The sequence below is a fragment of the Zalophus californianus genome, chromosome 6 (genome assembly GCF_009762305.2).
Source record: "Zalophus californianus isolate mZalCal1 chromosome 6, mZalCal1.pri.v2, whole genome shotgun sequence".
Classification (NCBI taxonomy): domain Eukaryota; kingdom Metazoa; phylum Chordata; class Mammalia; order Carnivora; family Otariidae; genus Zalophus; species Zalophus californianus.
This window is the reverse complement of record NC_045600.1, coordinates 129,774,444-129,790,179: the sequence shown is the minus strand read 5'-3', so window position 1 is coordinate 129,790,179 and position 15,736 is coordinate 129,774,444.

Sequence of the window (15,736 nt, the reverse complement as noted above, 5' to 3'; positions counted from 1 at the left end):
GAATACTGTCCCCTGCAAGGAGGTCAGTAACAATGCAATGGGGGACCCATGGTGCCGGTCTTCCCATTCCTCAGGAGAAGCTCAAAGTCTGGATTTGAAAGCCAAGCTCCTCAATGGTCGAGACAAAACATGAGGGGTTACATCTGTCCTGTGGGCCACCAGCTTGCCACCTCTGCTTTGAGGACTGTATTTTTAAACTACAGATCAAGCCAGAATGCCAGGAAGCATCAAAAGCTGAATTATTCTTCCCTACAAGGGTGGATGCCTGGAACAAAGTTCGACAACCAGTCAAGAGTTGTCAGCGGAGTGGAGGAAGCAGTGGTTCCTTTGATGGAAGTGCACATTTACAAGCCCACCCCCCTTTCACTCCCTTCCAGCACAGAGGGGCTGGAGAGTCTCTACTCCAAAGAGTAGAGTCTAAAGGATAAGGGGAAGATCTCTGTGAGGCCTCAGCCCCGAGTGTCTATTTCGAGCACTGGATTCTGTTTTCCTCTTCGTTTTGGCCAGTCGGAGGAGCGGCAGCAATTTTGCCCACTTTGTAGAGACTGCTGTATGCATTTCCTGTACAAACATTTCTAAAGATCTGGTTGTTTCTATTATCTGCCCCTGCTTTAGAGTGCCTCATGTGTTTATTTTACCCTGATGTACTCTGTGTATTTAGTAAGCCTCCCTGAAGCCTTTTTGGAATGAGGTAGGGTATGAATAAATACAAGTACTACCTCTGGAAACACCCCCTCCCCCCGCCCCTTCACCTACCTGAGTTGACACTCTGCTGGAGCTTCAGGCCCCAGGCCTATGGTGATGCCACTTAGTAAATTACTGCTTCCATGTATCCTGAAGGTAATGGGGCTTCCAAAGGGGCAGAACGAACCACCTGAGAGTTGTTTAAGCGCTAGGAAAATCTGGCCCAATACATTATTCCAAATCTATATTTATGTTCATGGCTTATGAAGCACCTCGGGGCCCTTTGGGATATGAAAAGCTGCATGAATCTAAGAAAATATTATTAAATAGATTTATTTTGGGTCGCTAAAGAGTGTAAGGCCCTCTGGAGAACCACTGGAGGAGAATGAATTATTTTCTGCAATCTCCACCACTTGTCTTTTTAAGAGTCTCTCATTGAACCCCTGGTGCCTCCCTAATAGTTCCAGTTCATCCTGTTGCTATAGTTACAACAATTAATTATATGCTTAACTAGCCTTACTAGTACATTGCAGCCATTCAATTAAAATCTGATTTCATTCTGTGCTTCCGGGGTTATTTTCTTGGCCGCCAGCTTTGCAAACTGTCCATAACACGGATGGAGAGGGTCCCAGAAGTTGTTCAGTCTGGTCCCCGGTGGAGTCTTTGGCTTGAACTTGATAGGACAGGGCACAGCCTCCCTGAAATAGACGTTGGTACAGGAGCCAAAACATTTGGAAGATTTGAACCCAACAGCTGAGCAAATCATAAAACTAATACCCAGTGGGTATAAGGCTGCTATGAAGAGATGAGTTTTTTTCCCCTTCTTAATTTTAATAATGTATTTAATTGGAATGAGGATACATGGGATTCTTAAATACATGGGACCCAACTCCAACCACTGGTGGTGACATCCAGACACTCCTGCTGGCACCAGCAGCCAAGCCATGGGGGGAAGCGCCTCAGCCCGGCCACCCTTGCAGACCAGGGGGACTGAAGAGGCAGTGGGATCATCTGAAGCTCCAAAGCATGCTGAGATTGTCAGTTTCCAGGTACCTGATGGAAATGTGTTGGTTGGAAATTCTGGATTATTCCCTCTCCTGCTGATGACCAGTGTCAGAGTAACAGCCCAACACTTCATTATTACTAGGAGAGACACAAGAGTTTTAGAGAGGTCTTGTTCAAGTTCACGTCACTTTCCAGGGCAGAGCTGTAGGTAAGAACCCATTCCTGTAAATCTCTGAAAGTTACTGCTTTTTCCTTTTCTTTTCTTTTTTAAATCACAAAAGTCATTCTGTCAATGTAACTGACACTATGCTTTCCTGATCTATCAGTCTCCATAGTTTTTCCTCTTCCTTCTTTGGCCCCCTAATAATGACAGCTAACACTGTTGTATTTCTATGCACCATAAATACTAAGTGATTTCCCTGCATTATTTGATTTCACATGGAAACTGAGGATCTCAGTCTCAGTGCTGAAGGACTTAACCCAGGACACTGAGCTAATGGCAGAGCCACAGTCACACCCAGACTTGCCTGGATCCCAAGTTCATTCTTAGCCTTTATACTCTGAGCTCCTCCAGAATGCTTTTTCTGCTCTGACCCTTTTTCTTCAATGAACTGTCCTTTGATTTACTCCCCTGTTCAGCCCCCACCTCCCTGAGGAGGTCTCCAATCAAAACCCAGGCCTGACTCTCCTTCACCTGCCCACTACATACCCCTTTCATGCCCTCCTGTGGCCACTGTAAATGTGTGTATTCACACACATCCCCTCTCTGACCCACATCTGTCCATCCTCCTGGCCTCTACACCTTTGTGAAGGAACTCACTGTTCCTCTGACCACAGAACCCTGAAACTCAGAACTATCTTTGATTTTTGACTCCCCATCTCTGCCAACTCCCTACATATAACCAATCTGTTGGCCTGCTTGCTGCTCACCCCCATTGGTCATTTCTTCTCCATTACCCAACTGGACCACTTCTGGAGCCAACACTGAGTCCAAGAGGTAACCAGTCCTTTGCCATGAGCCAGCGTGTGGATTTCACAAGAAATTACAATGCACATGGAGTTTCTCTCCAGCTGTCCACACTCAATGGTTTTATGGAGTCTTTGTCCCCCACCATCACTCCTGTGTGTCGGGATTTCTGCACCATCCTCAGCAAGTCAGGTGTTGGAAGGGGCCCCTCCTCTGTATTTATCAGATACTGGCTTCCTTTTCTGGACCATTACTGTACCCCATCCCCACAATCAAACATAGCCTTTTTGTGGCCCACACTTTGACAAGACGTCCACCAACACCCTTCATAGATATACCCCATTCTTAATACAAAGTTGGCCCATGGTAGGCCTTTAATCAAACTGAATTTCTAAATTTGAATTTGCCAATGTCCACAATAGCCAAACTATGGAAAGAGCCCAGATGTCTATTGACAAATGAATGGATAAAGAAGACGTGGTGTATACACATGTATATATATATATATATATATGTATATATGTATAGATATACATATACATACAATGGAATATTACACAGCCATCAAAAAATCAAACCTTGCCATTTGCAACGATGTGGATGGAACTAGAGGGTATTATGCTGAACGAAATAAGTCAATCAGAGAAAGACAATTACCACATGATCTCACTGGTAGGTGGAATTTAAGAAACAAGGCAGAGGTCATAGGGGATGAGAGGAAAAAAATGAAACAAGATGAAACCAGAGAGGGAGATAAACCATAAGAGACTCTTAATCTCAGGAAAGAAACTGAGGGTTGCTGGAGGGGTGGAGGTGGAGGAATCAGGTGCAGTAATGGTCCAGAGAATAGTGTCTCTGAATCTATTCAACATAATCGCTTAAGATGACAAGAACAGCCCATCACCATCCTGGCTTCCCTGGAGGCCTGGCTCGCACAGTCCCCGGGAAAGGGGGAAAAAGCACTTGCTTACTATGTAAACTGGATTATGCCAGTCACTCTCAGAGTGTTGTCCTCTGCCAGTGCCACCATCATGGAGGAGCTCCAGAATCCCACATTTACTCTTCACTAATTGATGCCCTTCTGTGAGCAGGCTTAATCTCACCAACTCTGCTAAGAGAAAATAAAAAGAGGAAAATGTTCCAGAAAGAGCTATTCCTTATGTAATAACCATGGCAACACTGTTATCACAGGGGCTATCTATCTAGGCCAAAATAGTGCAGACAAGAGAATGGCTGTGGTGTGCTTGTGGCCCCACCACCCTACCTTGCCCCCCCACCCTGGGAGCCTGGGGACACCAATGGGGTCACAGGCAGATGAGAGAGCTTTCCAGCTCTGCCCCAGCTGATACTAGGTGCCCAGGAGGGATCTCAGCTAACATGAACTAGGCCCCTAATTTCCTCAGGCTCATTGCTGGGACAGGTCCTGTGCTGGCCTCTGCTGAGGGTACCAGGCCAGACATGAAGGTATCTCCCTGGCAGCAGACCCAGCTGGTTTGTCCTGTAGCCCATGGTGCCCCTCAGTAGACACTGAGTGTAAGCCAGGAACTGGCCCCATGCCATGTCTCTCCCCCTCTGTCTGAGACACGTACCACAAGCCAAGTTCCCCTTTGCTGCTGGTGTTTTAGAAACTGGGTAATTCCCCTCCTGCAGGTTTCATTCTCTCTTTGTACAGACCCAACTCCAAATGCTGAGGGATGCTGCCCAACCAGAATCCTCCCAACACCCTGAACTGTGTCCTTGAATCAGTTAGCCTTATGCACCTGCACTCTTGCTTCCCATTTTATGGGTTCTTTTCCAGAAACTCCCCATCTCTTCACATAATTGAACCCTTGAGGGACATCCTCTCATCCCCCTGGAACTGTCAAATCCCTAGGTGAACATATTCACGTTACTTGTAACTCAGAAACAACTAATGTAAGCAAAACCATGAGGTTGGATGATTTGAAGGAACTTCCACTGGCTTTCTCAGCTTTTTATAGGGATAGCTACTGGCATAGACTTGGCAGAAGGCTTGACCCCCTTCACAAAGATGTGGGTCAGAGGCACAAGCTGGATTGGAGAAAAGGTAATGCTACGGACTGAACTGTGTCCCTCCAAAATTCATATGTTGAAGCCTACCCCTCAGTGTGACCGTATTTGGAGTAAAGAAGTAATTAAGGTTAAATGAGGTCATATGGGCGGAGTTCTAATCCAAAAGGACTAGTGCTTCACAAGAGGAGACCACAGAGCATGCTCTCTCTTGGCCAAGTGAGGACACAGTGAGTAGGCAGTCATCCACAAGCCAGGAAAAGAGCTCTCACCAGGAACGAGATAGATTTCTGAGCCTCCAGAACTGTGAGAAATAAGTGTTTGGTGTTTGAGTCAGTGTGTGGCATCCTCTACTACCTTGATACAAAGATATTTTGCTGAGTACCACAAAGAGAAATAACAGGATAGCTTGGGTAGAATAGCAGAGAAATATATTTAGACTGAAATATCAGATTCATCAAATCTACAAATTAAATGGAGAATAACCGACATCTTCACAATACTGAGTCTTCCAATCTACAAATATGGATGTATTGGCTTGTTAAGGCTACCATAACAAAGTACCACAGAGTGGAAGGTGTAAACAACAGAAATTAATTTTCTTATAGTCCAGAGGCTAAAAGTTCAAGGTCAAGGAGTCAGCAGGGTTGGTTTATTCTCAGGCATCTTTCCTGGGTTATAGATGGTAGTGTTCTCTCTGTGTCTTCACATCACCGTTCATCTGTGCCCACTTGTGTTCAAATTTATTCTCTTAAAAGGGCATTAGTCATATTGGAGTAGGGCCCACCCTAATGACCTCACTTTAACTTAGACACTTCTTTAAACTCTCTATCTCCAAAAAGAGTCACATTCTGAGGTAGTGGGGGTTAGGATTCAACATATAAATTTTAGAGGGGAATACAATTCAGCCTGTGACAATGAAATATCCCTCTATTCATGCCTTCTTTCTCTCAATAGTGTTTATAGTGTTTAATGTTGAGGTCATGCCCATCTTTTGTTAGACTTATTCTGGGATATTTGGTGTTTGGGGCACTTATAATTGGTATCTTTTTTTTTTTTAATGCCATTATTTATTTATTTGTTGTAGATATATTGAAATACCATTGACTTTTATACATTAATCTTTTATCTAGTCACCTTGTTAAATTTTATTAATGCAATAGTTTATTTGTAAATTCCTTTAGATTTTTCTACTTCACAATCAATAATCTGGAAATTGTTATTTTATTTGTTCCTCTTTTAGTCTTTGTACTTCTCACTTATTTTTCTTGCCTTATTGCAGTGGCTACGACAACCAGTACAACAATGAATAGAAATGATAATAACAAATTGTGTGCTATTTCTAATGTCTGGGGAGATGCCATCTATATTATACCATCAAGTATAATTTTTGCTATGGATTTTTTGCTCATTATCAGCTTAGGGAGGTTTTTGTTTTGTTTCCATTTCTTGTTCACTGAGTCTTATCAGAAATGGGTAATGGATTTTAACATTGTTGATTCTGCACCTAATGAAAGCATCATACCATTTTTTTCCTTTATTCTGTCAATGTGGTAAAATACATAGATTAATTTTCTAAAGTTAAATATTATATTCCCGGAATGGACCCAAATTCAAAATAACATACTATCATTTTAGATACTGTTGGACTCATTTTGCTAAGATTTACTTATAATTTTTATATTTCTATCCTTGGAATTGGCCTATAATTTTCCTTTCTTATAAATATTTATGTCATGATTTGGTTTCAAGGTAATACTGGTCTCATAAAACAAGATGACATATGTTCTATGTTTTACTTTGCTGTTTTCTGGAGAAGTTTGTACAAATTTGGTGTTATTTATTCTTTAAATGTCTGGAAGAAATTACCAGCATGCCTAGAGATTGCTTTGTGGAATTATTTGTAATTCTAAATTCAATTTATTTAATCTATAGAGAACTATTTACGTTTTAGAAACTTTCTTCCTGTTTCCATTTTGGTAAGTTGTATTTTCTAGAAGATTTCTCAGTTTACCTAAATTTTGAAATTTACTGAAAGAAAGCTGTTCACAATAGCCTTTCATTATTTTTTGTAATTGTATGTACGGTATGTGGTAATTCCTCTTTTGCACTCCTGATATTGGCAATATGTGTCTTCTCTCTTTTTCTTAAGCATACTTGGTAAGAGTTTAGTTTTTCAAAGAACCAACTTTCAGATTTATAATTTTTTCAGTTGTACATTTGTTCCACATTTGACTAATTTCTACTATTATAATTATTATCTCCTTTCTTCTTTCTTTCTAACTTTTTTTAACTTCCTATTGTAGGTTCTATCAAGAAAATCAACAGATGAATAATTTTGTTTACCTTCTTTTCTGACATATGAACATATCCCTTTAAGCATGGTTTTAACTACCTCCTGCACATTTTAGTGTGTCATATTTTCATTTCATTTAATAAAATAATTTTAAATTTCCATTATGATTTAATTTTTTAATTTTGACATATGCTGTTTAATTGGCAAACATTTGGTGGCTTTCTGATAAAATTTATCATTGATCTCTAGCTTTATTTTACTGTGTAATTTTAATACATGGAATTCTGTTAAGATTTGATTTATGGCTCAGCATATGGTCAATTTTGATAAATACTCCATGTACTCCTAAAAATAATGTGAATTCTGAATTTGGTTGTGCAGGTGGTAAATCATGTTCAAATTTTATATTACCTTTAATGATTTGTTTTTGTTTGCTTGTTATGGAGAACATGTTAGAATCAGCCAATATGGTTGTGAATTTCTTCCTTTAAATCTGCAATCTTTGCATTACCTATTTGATGTTGTACTATTGGGTGCATACAAATTGAAAAGTATTCAGTCTTTCTGCTGATTGATCTTTATCATAATGAAATGTCCCTCTTTATCTGCAAGAATGCCTTTTACCTTAAAGTCTACTTCATCTTATATAATTATGCCATGTTACCTTTTATTAGTGTTTAGACTTTCAGTTGTGTTCTCATATGTAAGGTGTTTATTCATATTGAGAGATTTTATTTTATAATTGACATGTTTAGTCCATTTACACTTAATATAATTCCTGGTATATTTGGGGCTTTAAATATCTATAACTTGTCATACGAGTTCTACATCCTTTGTATGCCTTTCTTGCAAGTTTTTGACCTAATAAAGCTTTTTAAGATTATTTTCCAGTTCCTTCTGGAAATGACAACATTGGTAGTTCTACTATCTTTTATTTTCCTTTAATACTTACACAGTGATTACTTTATTAGAGTCTCATAGAGAGATAGGTTCTTAGATCACTTCCCAGGTAATGTCATAACTTTGTCAATTTCAATTCCATTACGTTGCTCTCAATTTTGTGTGTTGTTTTATGTATTTGTTCTCATGAATTTTAAATCATTACCATTCTTTGTAGTCAATATTCATTTAGGCTTACCTACAAAGTTTCCATTTTTCCTTATATCTTCTTACATTTCCATGTTTCTATCTGAGATAACTCTCCTTCTCTCTTAGGAAATGTTTTAGTACTTCTTTCAGTGTGAGCCTGAAGACAACAATTTGTTTAGTTTTGATTTTTCTAAAGGTGTTTTAATTTTTCCTTCATTTAAAAAAATTTCTGGGGGGCGGAGCAAGATGGCGGAGGAGTAGGAGACCTAGATTTCGTCTGGTCTCAGGAATTCAGCTGAATAGGGATCAAACCATTCTGAACACCTACGAACTCAACAGGAGATCGAAGAGGAGAGTAGCAACAACTCTCTGAACAGAGAAGCGACCACTTACTGGAAGGTAGGGCGTGCGGAGAAGTGAATCCGAGGCGATATTCGGGAGGATAGACGGCAGGGGAGGGGCCTCCGCCAGCTGCTTCTGGCAAGTGATAGAGCCGCGGAGCACAAAATCAGACCTTTTAGAAGTTGGCTCGGCTGAGGGACGTCGCTGCGGTGGCTAAGTGGGGGGTGGAATCCTCCTGGGACAGTGTGTTCTCAGGACCCTTGGGGTCACAGAAAGACCGGGGGTGCCTGAGTGCGGCAGAGCTCCCAGGTATCGGAGCCGGGAAGCCGGCTGCAGAGACGGAGCCGAGGTGCGGGCTCTCAGCTCGGGGTTGCCATAAACTGTGATCCGCGGCCCACTCGGGCCACTGCTCCTCCAGCAGGGACCCAACAAGCGGCAGAGCCGGGGAGACTCCCCTTCCTTTCCGGGGAGGAGCGGCGCGGGAACGCACCACAGGGATCTGCTGGGTTTGGAGACTCCACACGGGGTCGGGTGCCAGAGATAGAAACGCTCGGTCACAGGCCGGGTGAGCACGGAGTGTGGCCGGAGACCAGGGAGACGGGAGTGACTGCTTTTCTCTGGGGGCACACTGAGGAGCAGGGCCCCGAGTTCTCAGCTCCTCCAGGTGGAGATTGGGAGGCCACCATTTTTGCCCTGGTCCTCCAAAGCTGTACTGAGAGCTTGCAGGGAACAAAAGCTCCTGAGAGCAAACCCGAGCAGCTTCCTTAGCCCAGACCGACAAGGGCGGGGCAATTCAGCCTCCGGCAAAGACATTTGGAAACCACAGCAACAGGCCCCTCCCCCAGAAGATCAGCACGAACAGCCAGCAAGCCAAGACCAAGTTTACCGATCAAAGAGAACGGGAGAACTCCAGCGCTAGGGGAATACTGCACATAGAATTCATGGCTTTTTTTTACCATGATTCATTAGTTCATCAAAGTTAATTTTTGTTAACTGTTTTTCTTTTTTTTTCTTTTTCCCTTTTTCAACCAACATCTTATCAATCCCTTTAAAAAAAAAAAAAACATTTTTTATTTTTCATTTTTAGAGTCATCTTTTATCCCTTCATAGTAGTTACCCTTATTTTTGGCATATATATATCAGTTGTTCTCTCTTTAAAATTTTGAGATACAGTTTCTTCTAACAGATCAAAATATACCCTAAATCACTAGTGTTTGGCTTTGTTCTAGTCTCCTGCCTAATCACATTCTCTCCCTTTTTCCTTTTTTTTTTCTTAAAACTTCTTCTTTCTTTTTTAAAACAACTTATCTTATCAAGTCCTTTTATAAAATCTTTTATAATTTTCATCTTTACAGTCATCTTCCATCCCCTCATTATACCAACCCTTATTTTGCACATATATGTCTTTCTTCTTTAAAATTTTAGGAGGCACTTTTTTCTAACAGACCAAAATACGCCCAAAATCTAGTGTGTGGCACTGATCTATACACTAGCCTGATCATATTTGATCATGTTCTCCTTTTTTTGTATTGTTCTGTTTTTGTTTTTATCTTTTTTCTCTTTCTTTTTTCTTTCTTTCCCTTTCTTTTCCCCTGGTTTGAGGTCTTTTCTCATTTGTATACAGTATATTTGCTGGGGACGTTGTAAACCTGTTAACATTTTGTTCTCTCATTCATCTATTCTCCTCTGGACAAAATGACAAGACGAAAAAAATCACCTCAGCAAAAAGAACAAGAGGTAGTACCGTCTGCCAGGGACCTACTCAATACGGACATTAGTACGATGTCGGACCTAGAGTTCAGAATCATAACTTTAAAGATACTAACTGGGCTTGAAAAAAGTGTGGAAGTTATTAGAGAAACCCTTTCCGGAGAAATAAAAGAACTAAAATCTAACCAAGTCGAAATCAAAAAGGTTATTGATGAGGTGCAATCAAAAATGGGGGCACTAAATGCTAGGATAAATGAGGCAGAAGAGAGAATCAGGGATATAGAAGACCAAATGATGGAAAATAAAGAGGCTGAGAAAAAGAGAGAGAAACAACTACAGGATCACGAGGGCAGAATGCGAGAGATAAGCGATACAATAAGACGAAACAACATTAGAATAATTGGGATCCCAGAAGAAGAAGAAAGAGAGAGAGGGGCAGAAGGTATATTGGAGCAAATTATAGCAGAGAACTTCCGTAATGTGGGGAAGGAAACAGGCATCAAAATCCAGGAGGCACAGAGAACCCCTCTCAAAATCAATAATAATAGGTCAACACCCCGACATCTAATAGTCAAACTTACGAGTCTCAGAGACAAAGAGAAAATCCTGAAAGCAGCTCGGGAGAAGAGATATGTAACCTACAATGGTAGAAACATTAGATTGGCAACAGACCTATCCACAGCGACCTGGCAGGCCAGAAAGGACTGGCAAGATATCTTCAGAGCACTAAACGAGAAAAATATGCAGCCAAGAATACTATATCCAGCTAGGCTGTACTGAAAATAGAAGGAGAGATAAAAAGCTTCCAGGACAAACAAAAACTAAAGGAATTTGCAACCACGAAACCAGCTCTCCAAGAAATATTGAAAGGGGACCTCTAAGCAAAGAGAGAGCCTAAAAGCAGCAAAGATCAGAAAGAAACACAGACAACATATAGTAACAGTCACCTTACAGGCAATACAATGGCACTAAATTCATACCTTGCAATAGTTACCCTGAATGTAAAAGGGCTAAATGCCCCAATCAAAAGACACAGGCTATCAGATTGGATTAAAAAACAAGACCCATCGATATGCTGTCTGCAAGAGACTCATTTTAGACCCAAAGACACCCCCAGATTGAAAGTGAGGGGGTGGAAAACAATTTACCATGCTAAGGGACACCAAAAGAAAGCTGAGGTGGCAATCCTTATATCAGAAAAATTAGATTTTAAAACAAAGACTGTAATAAGACATGAGGAAGGACACTATATCCTACTTAAAGGGTCTATCCAACAAGAAGATCTAACAATTGTAAATAACTATGCCCCGAACATGGGAGCAGCCAATTATATAAGGCAATTAATAACAACAGCAAAGAAACACATTGACAACAATACAACAATAGTGGGGGACTTTAACACCCCCCTCACTGAAATGGACAGATCATCTAAGCAAAAGATCAACAAGGAAATAAAGACTTTAAATGACACACTGGACCAAATGGACTTCACAGACATATTCAGAACATTCCATCCCAAAGCAACGGAATACACATTCTTCTCTAGTGCCCATGGAACATTCTCCAGAATTGATCACATCCTAGGTCACAAATCAGGTCTCAACCAGTACCAAAAGACTGGGATCATTCCCTGCATATTTTCAGACCACAATGCTTTGAAACTAGAACTCAATCACAAGAGGAAAGTCGGAAAGAACTCAAATACATGGAGGCTAAAGAGCATCCTACTAAAGAATGAATGGGTCAACCAGGAAATTAAAGAATAATTAAAAAAATTCATGGAAACCAATGAAAATGAAAACACAACTGTCCAAAATCTTTGGGATAGAGCAAAGGCAGTCCTGAGAGGAAAGTATATAGCAATACAAGCCTTTCTCAAGAAACAAGAAAGGTCTCAAATACACAACCTAACCCTACACCTAAAGGAGCTGGAGAAAGAACAGCAAATAAAGCCTAAACCCAGCAGGAGAAGAGAAATAATAAAGATCAGAGCAGAAATCAATGAACTAGAAACCAAAAGAACAGTAGAACACATCAACGAAACTAGGAGCTGGTTCTTTGAAAGAATTAACAAGATTGATAAGCCCCTGGCCAGACTGATCAAAAAGAAAAGAGAAATGACCCAAATCAACAAAATCATGAATGAAAGAGGAGAGATCACAACCAACACCAAAGAAATACAAACAATTATAAAGACATATTATGAGCAACTCTATGCCAGCAAATTAGATCACTTGGAAGAAATGGGTGCATTCCTAGAGATGTATCAACTACCAAAATTGAACCAGGAAGAAATAGAAAACCTGAACAGACCTATAATCACTAAGGAAATCGAAGCAGTCATCACAAATCTCCCAAGAAACAAAAGCCCAGGGCCAGATGGCTTCCCAGGGGAATTCTATCAGACATTTAAAGAAGAATTAATACCTATTCTCCTGAAACTGTTCCAAAAAATTGAAATGGAAGGACAACTTCCAAACTCATTTTATGAGACCAGCATTACCTTGATCCCAAAGCCAGACAAAGACCCCATCCAAAAGGAGAATTACAGACCAATATCCTTGATGAACATGGATGCAAAAATTCTCACCAAAATACTAGCCAATAGGATCCAACAGTACATTCAAAGGATTATTCACCACGACCAAGTGGGATTTATCCCTGGGCTGCAAGGCTAGTTCAACATCCGCAAATCAATAAACGTGATACAATATATTAAGAAAAGAAAGAACAAGAATCATATGATCCTCTCAATAGATGCAGAAAAAGCATTTGACAAAGTACAGCATCCTTTCTTGATCAAAACTCTTCAGAGTATAGGGTTAGAGGGTACATACCTCAATATCATAAAAGCCATCTATGAAAAACCTACAGCGAATATCATTCTCAATGAGGAAAGGCTGAGAGCTTTTCCCCTAAGGTCAGGAACGCGGCAGGGATGTCCACTCTCACCACTGCTATTCAACATAATATTAGAAGTCCTAGCGACAGCAATCAGACAACGAAAAGAAATCAAAGGCATCCAAATCGGCAAAGAGGAAGTCAAACTCTCACTCTTTGCAGATGATATGATACTGTATGTGGAAAACCCAAAAGACTCCACCCCAAAACTGCTAGAACTCATACAGGAATTCAGTCAAGTAGCAGGGTATAAAATCAATGCACAGAAATCAGTGGCATTCCTATACACCAACAACAAGACAGAAGAGAGACAAATCAAGGAGTCGATCCCATTTACAATTGCACCCAAAACCACAAGATACCTAGGAATAAATTTAACCAAAGAGGCAAAGGATCTGTACTCAGAAAACTATAAAATACTCATGAAAGAAATTGAAGAAGACACAAAGAAATGGAAAAACGTTCCATGCTCATGGATTGGGAGAACCAACATTGTGAAGATGTCAATGCTACCTAGAGCAATCTACACATTCAATGCAATCCCCATCCACTTTTTTCAAAGAAATGGAACAAATCATCCTAAAATTTGTATGGAACCAGAAGAGACCCCGAATAGCCAGAAGAATATTGAAAAAGAAAAGCAAACCTGGCGGCATCACAATTCCGGACTTCCAGCTCTATTACAAAGCTGTCATCATCAAGACAGTATGGTACTGGCACAAAAACAGACACATAGATCAATGGAACAGAATCGAGAGCCCAGAAATGGACCCTTAGCTCTATGGTCAACTTATCTTTGACAAAGCAGGAAAGAATGTCCAATGGAAAAAAGACAGTCTCTTCAACAAATGGTGTTGGGAAAATTGGACAGCCACATGCAGAAAAATGAAACTGGACCATTTCCTTACACCACACACAAAAATAGACTCCAAATGGTGAAAGACCTAAACGTGAGACAGGAGTCCATCAAAATCCTAAAGGAGAACAGAGGTAGCAACCTCTTCGACCTCAGCCACAGCAACTTCTTCCTAGAAACATCGCCAAAGGCACGGGAAGCCAGGGCAAAAATGAACTATTGGGATTTCATCAAGATAAAAAGCTTTTGCACAGCAAAAGAAACAGTCCACAAAACCAAAAGACAACCGACACAATTGGAGAAAATACTTGCAAATGACATGTCAGATAAAGGGCTAGTATCCAAAATCCATAAAGAACTTATCCAACTCAACACCCAAAGAACAAAGAATCCAATCAAGAAATGGGCAGAAGACACGAACAGACATTTTCCAAAGAAGACATCCAAATGGCCAACAGGCACATGAAAAAGTGCTCAACATCGCTTGGCATCAGGGAAATCCAAATCAAAACCTCAATGAGATACCACCTCACACCCGTCAGAATGGCTAAAATTAACAAGTCAGGGAACGACAGATGTTGGCGGGGATGTGGAGAAAGGGGAACCCTCCTACACTGTTGGTGGGAATGCAAGCTGGTGCAACCCCTCTGGAAAACAGTATGGAGGTTCCTCAAACAGTTGAAAATAGAGCTACCATTCGATCCAGCAATTGCACTACTGGGTATTTACCACAAAGATACAAATGTAGGGACCCGAAGGGGTACGTGCACCCCGATGTTTATAGCAGCAAAGTCCACAATAGCCAAACTGTGGGAAAAGCCAAGATGTCCATCGACAGATGAATGGATAAAGAGGAAGTGGTATATATACACAATGGAATATTATGCAGCCATCAAAAGGAATGAGATCTTGCCTTTTGCAACGACGTGGATGGAACTGGAGGGTGTTATGCTGAGTGAAATAAGTCAATCAGAGAAAGACATGTATCATATGACCTCACTGATATGAGGAATTCTTAATCTCAGGAAACAAACTGAGTGTTACTGGAGTGGTTGGGGGTGGGAGGGATGGGGTGGCTGGGTGATAGACATTGGGGAGGGTATGTGCTACGGTGAGCGCTGTGAATTGTGCAAGACTGTTGAATCACAGAGCTGTACTGAAACAAATAACGCAACATATTTTAAGAAAAAAGAAAAAGAAGAAGATAGCAGGAGAGGAAGAATGAAGGGGAGTAAGTCAGAGGGGGAGACGAACCATGAGAGATGATGGACTCTGAAAAAGAAACTGAGGGTTCTAGAGGGGAGGAGGGTGGGGGGATGGGTTAGCCTGGTGATGGGTATTAAAGAGGGCACATTCTGCATGGAGCACTGGGTGTTATGAACAAACAATGAATCATGGAACACTACATCAAAAACTAATGATGTAATATATGGTGATTAACATAACAATTGAAAAGTTAAAAATAAGTAAAAATAAAAAATTTCTGGATAGAATTCAGTTTAGTAGTTATATTCAGAAAATCTATTCAGCAACATTTATTTGGGACCTAAAATTTATCCCCCAAAACTTGTTTTGACCATGTAATTGCCCTTTTAGGAAACCAATGGAAATAAGTTAAAGTGAAAATAAAGCAAATTGTGTAAAGATATAAATTGTATCATTATTTATAAAAGGGAAAAATTGGAAACAAGTATAAAATGCAACACTAAAGCAATAGTTTAGTAAATTATGGCAAATCCATACAATATTGTGAAAACATTAAAATAGTGTCTATGAAGTACTTTTGTGAGAAAAGGAACGTTATATTCTTATGAAATGTGGGGAAACCAAGATGCAAATTTCAATATGTTGTGTGCCT